General features: G+C 51.7%; 1 long non-coding RNA gene across 1 annotated transcript in view; it reads left to right on the forward strand.

Moving 5' to 3' along the window:
* Positions 1–686: 686 nt before the first annotated feature.
* Positions 687–9,425, forward strand: part of LOC121014381 (uncharacterized) — a 43,254-nt gene continuing 34,515 nt past the window's right edge. Inside the window, exon 1 of the long non-coding RNA XR_005783186.1 lies at positions 687–758. This is a non-coding gene — a long non-coding RNA (uncharacterized LOC121014381). The remainder of the gene's footprint in view (positions 759–9,425) is intronic.

Here is a 9,425-nt window from a genome sequence, read left to right on the forward strand (position 1 = left end):
GGAGAGGTTCCTGTGAAGGAAGTTCAGATTTGCTCCCTTTCCTTGGTGGTCACAAACACAACGATTTATGGATCCAAGAAAACACCTGCTGCGTGCTATTCGATGTAAGTGATGCTTGGAACACAACCTCAGGTCTGGCTTGTAGGGTTCGCTTCAGATGTAAGAAATCTCAAAATGGGCCAGTCTTCTTGCTGAACAATAATACCGGACAAGCGGCCACCTGAGGCGACTCTTTTCCTGGGCTCATCTACTGTCCCCAGAAGACTCTCTCGGGCTCTGGCCGTGGGATAGTTTTCTATCAATTAACAAGCACCCACACAAATGTATTTAAACTTCAGAAGTCTAACCTTAGCATTATCAGAGGCATGTAAACGAAATCCAACTTGCTAATGATTCTAAACATCCCTTTGCATTTTTTCCTATAACTATCTGTATATTCCAAAGCCTTTTCTCCCCCCCGCCCCCGCCTTCTTTTCTAAAAACAGAGGGCCAGATGCGCAGAACTGCAAACATACAAAAATGCAGGTGGCAGTTATGTGTTATGTATCCTCTGGGTGGATTAAGAAACGGAGCCACTTTGGAGGCTGGCGTGCGTTATTTTCCACCTGTTCAAACACTGAGGTTTTGGACGTGGGGCGCTGCTGTTAACCACAAACTGCAAGGTCCTCGCGGCCGGCCTGCTGAGTCAGCCAGCACCCTCGCCGGGGTCCATGCAGCCCGCGGTGAACGCGAAGCCTCCTGACACAGCAGCTGGAGAGGTATGCGCGCGAAGAAGTGATTTTTAAAGGTGTGATTGCAAATGTAAACAGTGGCCAGGCATTTCCAAAGTGACACAGCGTTCCGGGAAGGGAGTTCTCGTTTCCTGCAGGTCTGCCTTTTTGTTTTGCTTTGTCTTTTCAATTAATGGAGAAGCAAGGGAGTTCGGGAGCTCAAAAGACTTAAGTCAGAGCTTAAAATTTAGAGAGTCTGACAGCTCTCAGGTGGCTAGTCTGGCATTTCGGGGGCTGGGAGGTGATTCTCTGACTTCTTGCCCAGAGCTCCGCTTTTTGATTTCTCGAGAGCTGCTGGAGGAGGAGGTCCGTGGGTCTCCAGGCATGAGGGGAAGGGGCTTTGGGTGCTTTAGGTGAACCCTCTTGGGTTGATGTCCACAGAGGCTACGTGAGTCAGCTTTGTGAGTACAAGGAAACTTCCATACTCCTAACAGGAACAGTGAGGGTGTCTTGCCCCGTTGGCTTTCTGACAGGCTGTGGAGTCAGTCCTATGGCTAGATGCTGGTGTCATCGCTTGTACTAGCTGTGTGACTCTGGGCACATTGTTTAAATGTTCTCAGTTTCCTCATCTGTAGGATGGGGGCAACATTGCCCACCTCATGAGCTTGCCATGCAAATCAGGTGCAGGGTAGTTACTGGCCCTGGGCAAGCTACTCTCAGTAGCTGCTGAGAGTCACTGCTGCGTGTATTTATTATCTAAAGGAAAATCCCAACAGAGGAATGCCCTGAGGGGTTTCAGTCATCCTCGGACTGGATTCGGAAGAGAAATGATGCGTGTGGTGAACCATATCCTGAGGATCGTTTGTGGGAAAACGTATCCTGGGGATCGTTGATGGGAAAACCAAGGCTCAGGGTGCACATTGAGCTTCACGTCTCCTGGACTGGATTCATATGTAGAATTTTCTTGTGAATTACTTATTCTGTTGGGATGGATGCCATTGCCAGATGCCGCATGACACATTTACCAATAGCCACAGACAGAGGGTCTTGGTCTAGTGTGGAAAGTACCTTAATCTTGTGAGAAAGAAAGGACACATGGGTGATGGATAAAAGTGAGAGAATGACATGGAAATCCTAAGGAAGCAATGAGAAAAGGGAACATGAGAAAGGCCGGAATGAGAAAGGAGCAACAAAACACGGTCATAGAGCCTCACACGAGATATGAAAGGCAGGGGCCTCAGAACCTCGTTACTCCAGAGATCACTGAAAAATTATTAACAGAAATATTGCAGCCAACCAGTACAGTTAGAGGGAAAACAAATTTACTGTGTCCCAAGTACAAGACTGTAAATGAGCAAGTGCTCAGGTTTGGATTGGACTCAAGTTCATTAGCTTTCAATGACCTTGGCAAACTTATAAAAATCACCATCACCTTGGAATAATTATTAAATGCCTAACTGCACAAGACATTGGATTCCTGATTTAAAGAGTCCTAATTAGGGAACGAAGAGGGGTCGCCCAGGGGGAAGGTTTGGAATCTCCAGGGGGCAGAGAAGGGGCTGTGGGCAGCAGAGGGAGGCGGGGCTTTGGAACCAGGGGGAGTGTGCGTGCAGAGGATGTGGAGGCTGGATCGTGGGTCTCTCTGGAGTCTGTTTATGCTGTTTCCCCTCTTTTGTCATATTTTGTAATCCAAAAGAACAAAGAAAACATCCAGGCCAGAGACGCTTAGGAGTGTGCTCTCTCTGGGTGATCAGTGGCCTTTATTCTCTGTCCTTAGTGATGTCACGGAGTGATCATTTCTTCAGACTCTCTTAGGAAATAATCTTTAGCTGGTAGAAACTAATTCTCCTTTAGAACCAATACTAAATCCCTCTTGTGATAACCATGACGTTACCATGATGTATTTCTCATGAAACAGCGACATCCTACAAAATGGAGTTAGTTTGAGACACTGGAACATTTTCTTAAAGGAAAGTTCCATGTGTAAACAGGACTGACTCAGACAAGTGTTTTCCAAAAGCCACCAGAAGCACAGAACTGCAAACACAAAAATGCAGGTGGCAGTTATGTGTTACGTATTCTCAGTGGCCTGACCTTCCCAGGGGGTGCCCATTGTTGGAGTGACAGGTGACAGGGCAGGGCGTTGGGATGGACCTGGAGGGTCGGGCAGAGGCCAGACCACGCCCCTTAAGGAGCTGTAATGGGAATGCGCAGGCCACGAAGAGCCAGAAAAGCATGTCAAGCCAGAGAGGTTAGCAGTCGGGTGTTTAGAGGCAATGTTGACCGGGGAACGGTACCAAGGAAAGCCGGGTTCAAGTGTGGGAAAACCAAGGGGCAGTGACTGCAATAGTTCAGGCAAGAGGGGGGGTGTTGTTGGATTAAGACAGTCATGGGAGTGGCGGGGAAGGTTGAACCTGAAAGACGTCCAGGAGGGAGGGTCCTCAGACATGGCTTCCTTTGTGAGCCCTTGGTTTCTAGATGCAGAAACTCTCGCCAATCAAGATAGGGCATGAGGCAGAGGGGGTTGGACATAATGTAATCTGTCCGTATTGAGATCTAGAAAACTTTGAGGCCCAGAGCAGCTGGATAAAGGCAGGGTCCTATAGCAGGAGTAGTTTGGGTCCTCAGAAGGTAGGTGGTGGTGAAGCCCTGGGACCAGGAAGAGAATATTCTCAGGAATGGGTGGTCACTCAGGAACGAACGACAGATGCAAATTGCAGTGGTTCGGGGCTTGCTCAGGCCACTCGGGTAATGCAATGTGGTGGGGACCGGGTCTCCTGGGACCTCCGGGTCCAGGTCGCCTGACTCTATCACCTGTGCTGCTTTTCCACAGTCTTGCCTCATGATGCCCCAGAGCTTACGTCACTGCTTTGGTTACTCAAAAAAGCTACATTTGCAGGACTTAATTTGTTTTCAAAATAAAAGTTTTCAGACTAATCACAGTAGACACGGCCTTTTCATCACTCACAAACTAAAGGCATTTTCAAAGCTTATTTATTTATTTTGAAAGAGGGAGAACAAGTAGGGGAGGGGCAGAGAGAGAGGGAGAGAGAGAATCCCAAGCAGGCTCCGTGCTTCAGCGCAGAGCCCGATCTGGGGCTCTAACTCACAAACTGTGACATCGTGACCTGAGCCGAAATCAAGAATCGGAATCTTAACCAACTGGGTCACCCAGGTGCCCCCTAATGGATGCATTTTTGACTCAGGGAAAACAGGTTGTTCATTACTGTTGAAAATTTAGGCCAGAGCAGTGGATTTCAAACCTCCTCCCCAACAGCAGACAGAACGTTAATGGATAACAGATAAATTTGATTAACAGAGGAAAGCGGACTATTTTGCCTGAAGGAGGGGGATGGGTCTGTATTTCTACCTATTCAGGTATCAGTCTGCCCCCTTGCTCCCTGGCAGAGAAACCCCTGGACCAAATGATGATCCTCTAGCTGGGTTTTCCAGCATTACGAAAGGCTGTGGCTGGAAGTCAGAGGGAAGCACGAACCGTCAAATGCTGAGGTCTGTAAGACACATGGGCACGCACATGTGTCTTGATGCCTAGGTCTTTTTTTTTTTTTTATAAGTTTTATCAACGTTTATTTATTTTTGGGACAGAGAGAGACAGAGCATGAACGGGGGAGGGGCAGAGAGAGAGGGAGACACAGAATCGGAAACAGGCTCCAGGCTCTGAGCCATCAGCCCAGAGTCTGACGCGGGGCTCGAACTCACAGACCGCGAGATCGTGACCTGGCTGAAGTCGGACGCTTAACCGACTGTGCCACCCAGGCGCCCCTCCTAGGTCTTTTTTTAAAGTAGTCTCTATGCTCAGTGCAGAGACCAATGCGGGGCTTGAACTCACCACCCTGAGATCAAGACCTGAGCTGAGATCAAGAGTCAGATGCTTAACTGACCGAGCCACCCAGGTGCCCCCCATAGGTCTTGAAAATCAAGGGTGGCTATGAATTTAACAACAGTCAAAATTGAGTTGATATTAAACATCAGTGGCTGGCCCCTTCTTTCAGGTACGCTCAATCTTGTCATACTTATACAGATATGGCCAAAACGAGCCCCTAAAATCACATCCATGTGTTACACCTCTTCCTGCCTAACTACGTTTAGTCTTCCCACATCTGCAATCTCTGGGTGCTCTGGGATCGAGGCTTGGAGTACCTGACTGCTCATCGATCTGAAGTCAGCTTTATTCAGAGGCCAATGCAGGGCGTCAGAAGAGATAGGCAAGTCCCCGTGAATGACCGCCATGCACGTGGAGGCTGGGATTCCACAGGGATAGGCTTTGTGGTCAGTTCAAAGCAAGCAGCAGAGTGTGCAATCCTGCATTTATGTTCGCATCAGGACCGTATTGCAAAGTGGATGCAGACAGTGGGAGTATTGTTGTATCGTCGCTGGAGTACCAGGAGAGTGTGGGTGGAAGCACGAGGTGAGCTATCGGAGAGGAAATGGGAAAGAAGAAAATTCGCAGGTAATTGCTTGCTATTCCCACCGCGTCTTTCATTGGCTACCCACCCAGCTTCTCCTTCATGGGTCTTCTGATGATAAACAACTCGCTTTGGATATATTGAATCCCCTGCCCCAAAGATTCAAATTATGGGGCAGTTGTTCTCAATCTTCCCAAGTACAAAGATCCCCGTGAGGCTAGCAGTTTGGGGACCTTGTGCAGGATGACGGTGCCGGTTGGTGAAGACTGACTGGAAAATACATATGTGAAGATAGTTACATGAGATCATGACGGGTCAGTCCCAAAGTGTGCATGGGGACATATTCAAAAGACAGTCAAGCTTTGGTCCATGAAACTTCTTTTTTTAAATTTTTTTAACGTTTATTTATTTTTGATACCCAAAACACAAGGGGGGAGGAGAAGAGAGAGAGACAGACAGACAGCAAGATGGGGAGGGGCGGAGAGAGAGGGAGACACAGAATCTGAAGCAGGTCCCAGGCTCCGAGCTGTCAGCCCAGAGCCCGACGCGGGGCTCGAACCCATGGACTGACTGCGAGATCATGACCTGAGCTGAAGTTGGTCGCCCAACTGACTGAGCCCCCCAGGTGCCCTGCATGAAGCTCCTACTTAGTGTGCCAATGGCATGTGGTGTGGCCACGGCGACCACAAGACCCCTTGAAGTAAGACAGAACTCTGATGTCCCCAGGACTCTGCCACCCGCACGTTGGGAACCACCGCTCCAGGAAACAAATCCTGGGATGTTTGGTTTCACAGCTAATTTCCCATGAAAGGTAGAAGCGAACCTTCCGATGTCATCCCTCCCTTCATCTGTCACAATAACAAAATGTTCAAAGGAGCAAACACTGCCCCGAATGGCGTCTACACCATGGAGACCACTGGGGTGCAGCTAAAATGTGTTACCACTGAGAATGGCAATGACACATGGGAGACTTGATCAGGCTGATGTGTTTTAAGCCTATAGCAGTTTGTCACGAACAGAAATAGTCCTCCTTGCTCTGGGCTCTGATAAGAGCCGTAGCCAGGATGTTGACTCATGATTGTGTGGGGGTATTTCAGAAAGAAAATAACAAAGTAGGGGGCCGGGGGCCTGTTTCTAATCATCTGAATTGATTTAGATACAGAGCTTAAAAAAGAGGGAGGCTGAGTCAAGAAGGAGGCTGAGTCCACAAAGGCCTCCCCCGGGCACGCCAGGAAGCCGATAGAGAGGGATCCGTACGTTCCGATGTGTAGGTGGAGAGGGACTGTTTGGTTCTTTCGGGCTTTCGCGCGTTCAGCGAAGATTTAGGGGTACAGCGGTGGGCACTTCCAGGCCCCTGCCCTGGTGGAGCCTATGTTCTAGTGAGGTGTGTGTGGGAGGGGACAGACAAGGAGCAAATAAACAAGTGAACGTGTAGAAACCTGCCCGGCACTCGGTGCAGTGGGGAGACGGAGAAGAGGGAGGAGAGGGTGACTTAGCATGGGGTGGTCCGAGGTGACGGTGGAGCAGAGGCTGCAGGAAGTGCAGCCAGGTGTCTCTGCAAAGGGGGAGTGTTTCGGGAAGAGGGCGTGTCATGTACAAAGGCCCTGAGGCGGGGGCAAGGAGGCTGGCATCATAGGCGGCGATGTTAGAAGATGGGGTCAGGGGATCAAGAGGCCAGACCATGCCGAGTCTCGAAGGTCATGGTGAGGAGTGCGCTGAGGGGGCTGGGGAGCCAGGGAAAGCTTTTGAGCAGAGAAGGGACACAACCCGACTGAGGTTTGCACTGCACCACCCTGGCTCTAGGAGGCGCCCCCGGCGCGTGTGTGGAACTAACAGTCTATCATCTCCTCCCAGATGGAGATCAGACTGCCCCTGGGTAAGATCATAGACACAGCCCAGGCCACTCCTGTATCCTCTTTGCCCTTTCCGGATTCCACGTCTCATGGGGCCAGTCAGAACAAGAGCCCAGGGCTTGTGACGGGGCTCCGCCCTTGGAACGGAACCCATGGGCAGCACCCCGAATGTTGCACCCCAGGTCTGCACTCGGAGCGAGGCCTTTCCTCTCCGTAGCTGGGATGCTCCCATTCTCCCGGGCATTTTGAAATATCTGATGAAGCCCTTGGACATTGGTTCTGGATGTCCACACCTACTTCCTGGATGCCCTCGCAGCTTTGACCTGCGAAACAGAACTTTACCTGGAAACGACTGGTTTCAAACAGCTGTGCTCCAGGCGTCCCCACCCAGCCCGGATCTCAGCTCCGCTCAGTGCCTCTCGGGGCCTCTGCCCTCCCAGGCCCGCCTCCCTACCACCCTTCTTCCCCCCTTCCCCGTCACCTTAAGCTGTCACAGGCGTATGGCCTTAAATAAGGCAGCCCGTGGCTTGGGTCCCACAGAATCGAACTGCTTTGTGCCAAAGGCCACCGTAAAACTTCCGCCATGAGAAGCAAATACAGTTGATCTCCAGAGTAAGAGCTTTCGCGATGTTTTGGAGTGCTGGGTAGTCCACATTCCAGACGTAATTTTATGAAAGGACTCACTAGACCATGCAATGCTGTGTCATCAAGCAGGCCTTTTGTAAGTTTGCTGTTGTGCTCAGGTTTGAAGCAGTAAATGCCTTCTCGTCACATTGGAGAATTACGAAGCCATCAAGCCCGGAGCCCGAGCCGCGTGGGCACCATCCACGCGATCCGCGTGTCCTGATCACTGGTCTTGGCATGGGGAGCCCAAGGGCATCCTGCCTCTGTTGTCCCGGGGCTCCCGGTTTCCGGGGGCAGCGGCCCAGGTACATGGAACCACGGCTTTAAGCCGAGTGTCAACAAAGTGCCAGGATGGCTCAGAGCAGGGTGACTAACGCCCTGGAAGTGGGGGGGGACGCTAGAGCCTGGAGGTGGAGCAGGGGGAGAAAGAGGAAGGGATGGGTGACGCCGATGTTATAGGCTGCTTCCCAGTGGGCGCCGTGTCGCGGATGGCGGCCGCAGCGGAGTCCCTGCCTGCATAACTTGCTCTTGACTTTGTTCAGAAGAGCCGCATCCTCGGGGCTTATCCATTTGAGGTCCAGAGAGTGTCCTGCAGAGCGTCAGGATACGCCAGAAATTATGTCTGGAAGTTTCCGTGCGTGTGCGTTTTGCCTGAGGAGGCTCCACGCTACCACGTGATTTGTAAGAAGTCCACGTCCCTGCGAGGTCCTGAACATCTGCCCGGGGCCTGCTCCCCTCCGTGTTCCGTTTGTGACCCACTTCTGGTCAGTGGCCTCCCATCCCTGAATCACGCTGAGATCTCTTGTGCCTCTGGGCTGTGGCCTCAAGGTCTCGTGTAAGGTCCCCGCAGCCTTTCAGCCTGGCTGGTGGCCTGGGGCACGGCTGGCGGGGCGGACGGGACCAAAGCGGGCTTGTCCCACGGCGACTCTGCCCTCCGTTTCCCTCGGATTTCCACGAGGAGGCGTCTGTGCCGAGGTTTGTGACAGAGGTAGTGAGGCCCCGGGGTCAAGTGTGTTCACGTTCGGGCTGTGGCCTCGTGCACCTGCAGGAGGAGGGAGGGGGTAGGCGGCCGGAAGAGGGCCGCACCGGCTGCCAGGACCTCGGAGGAAGACAGAGGCAGTGGTGGCGACCGGGGCCAGCCGCCCAGGGCCAGGCAGCTGCGGAGCCCCAAGCCCTGGCATCGAAGGGAGGGTCTGGCTCTGGGTTCCACCCCGACTGCGAACCTTGGGCAAAGGCCTCACGTGTTTGCACATCTGCTCTCTTGATTGCACGTGGGGAGGTTAAGTTCCCCACAAACCAATTTGTCCCGACAGCTCCCAGGTTTATGTCCCTGAATTGGCACAGACTAGGCCTTTAGAAGATGTTAGTCGAGTTGAACTGAATAGTTTCGGGATGGTATTTTCACCTCTGCATCATGCCCCGTGTGGCCAAAAAGGGAGCTTTAACCAACGCAGCAAGTGCCCAGTGGCAACAACACACACCCCCGGCCTCCTCCCAGCATCAGCTCAGCCAGAAAGTTAGCACTCGCTTTGAAGGTGTCCTGTGGGCAGTGACCTTTTCTTTCTTTCCTCTTTTACTTTTCTTCCCTTCCTTTCCATTCCCGTTTTTCTCTTCTATTCTTTTCTTATCTCTCCTTTCCTTTTTTCTTTTCTTTTCATTTTTCTTTCCTTTCCTTTCCCCTTTTCTTTTCTTTTCCTTTCCTGCCCCTTCCTCCCTCCCTTCCTCCCTCCCTTCCTCCCTCCCTCTCTTCCTCCCTCCCTCCCTTCCTCTCTTCCTCCCTCCCTCTCTTCCTCCCTCCCTTCCTCCCTCCC

Source organism: Herpailurus yagouaroundi, unplaced genomic scaffold (genome assembly GCF_014898765.1).
Source record: "Herpailurus yagouaroundi ecotype Mexico unplaced genomic scaffold, PumYag 202, whole genome shotgun sequence".
Taxonomy (NCBI): domain Eukaryota; kingdom Metazoa; phylum Chordata; class Mammalia; order Carnivora; family Felidae; genus Herpailurus; species Herpailurus yagouaroundi.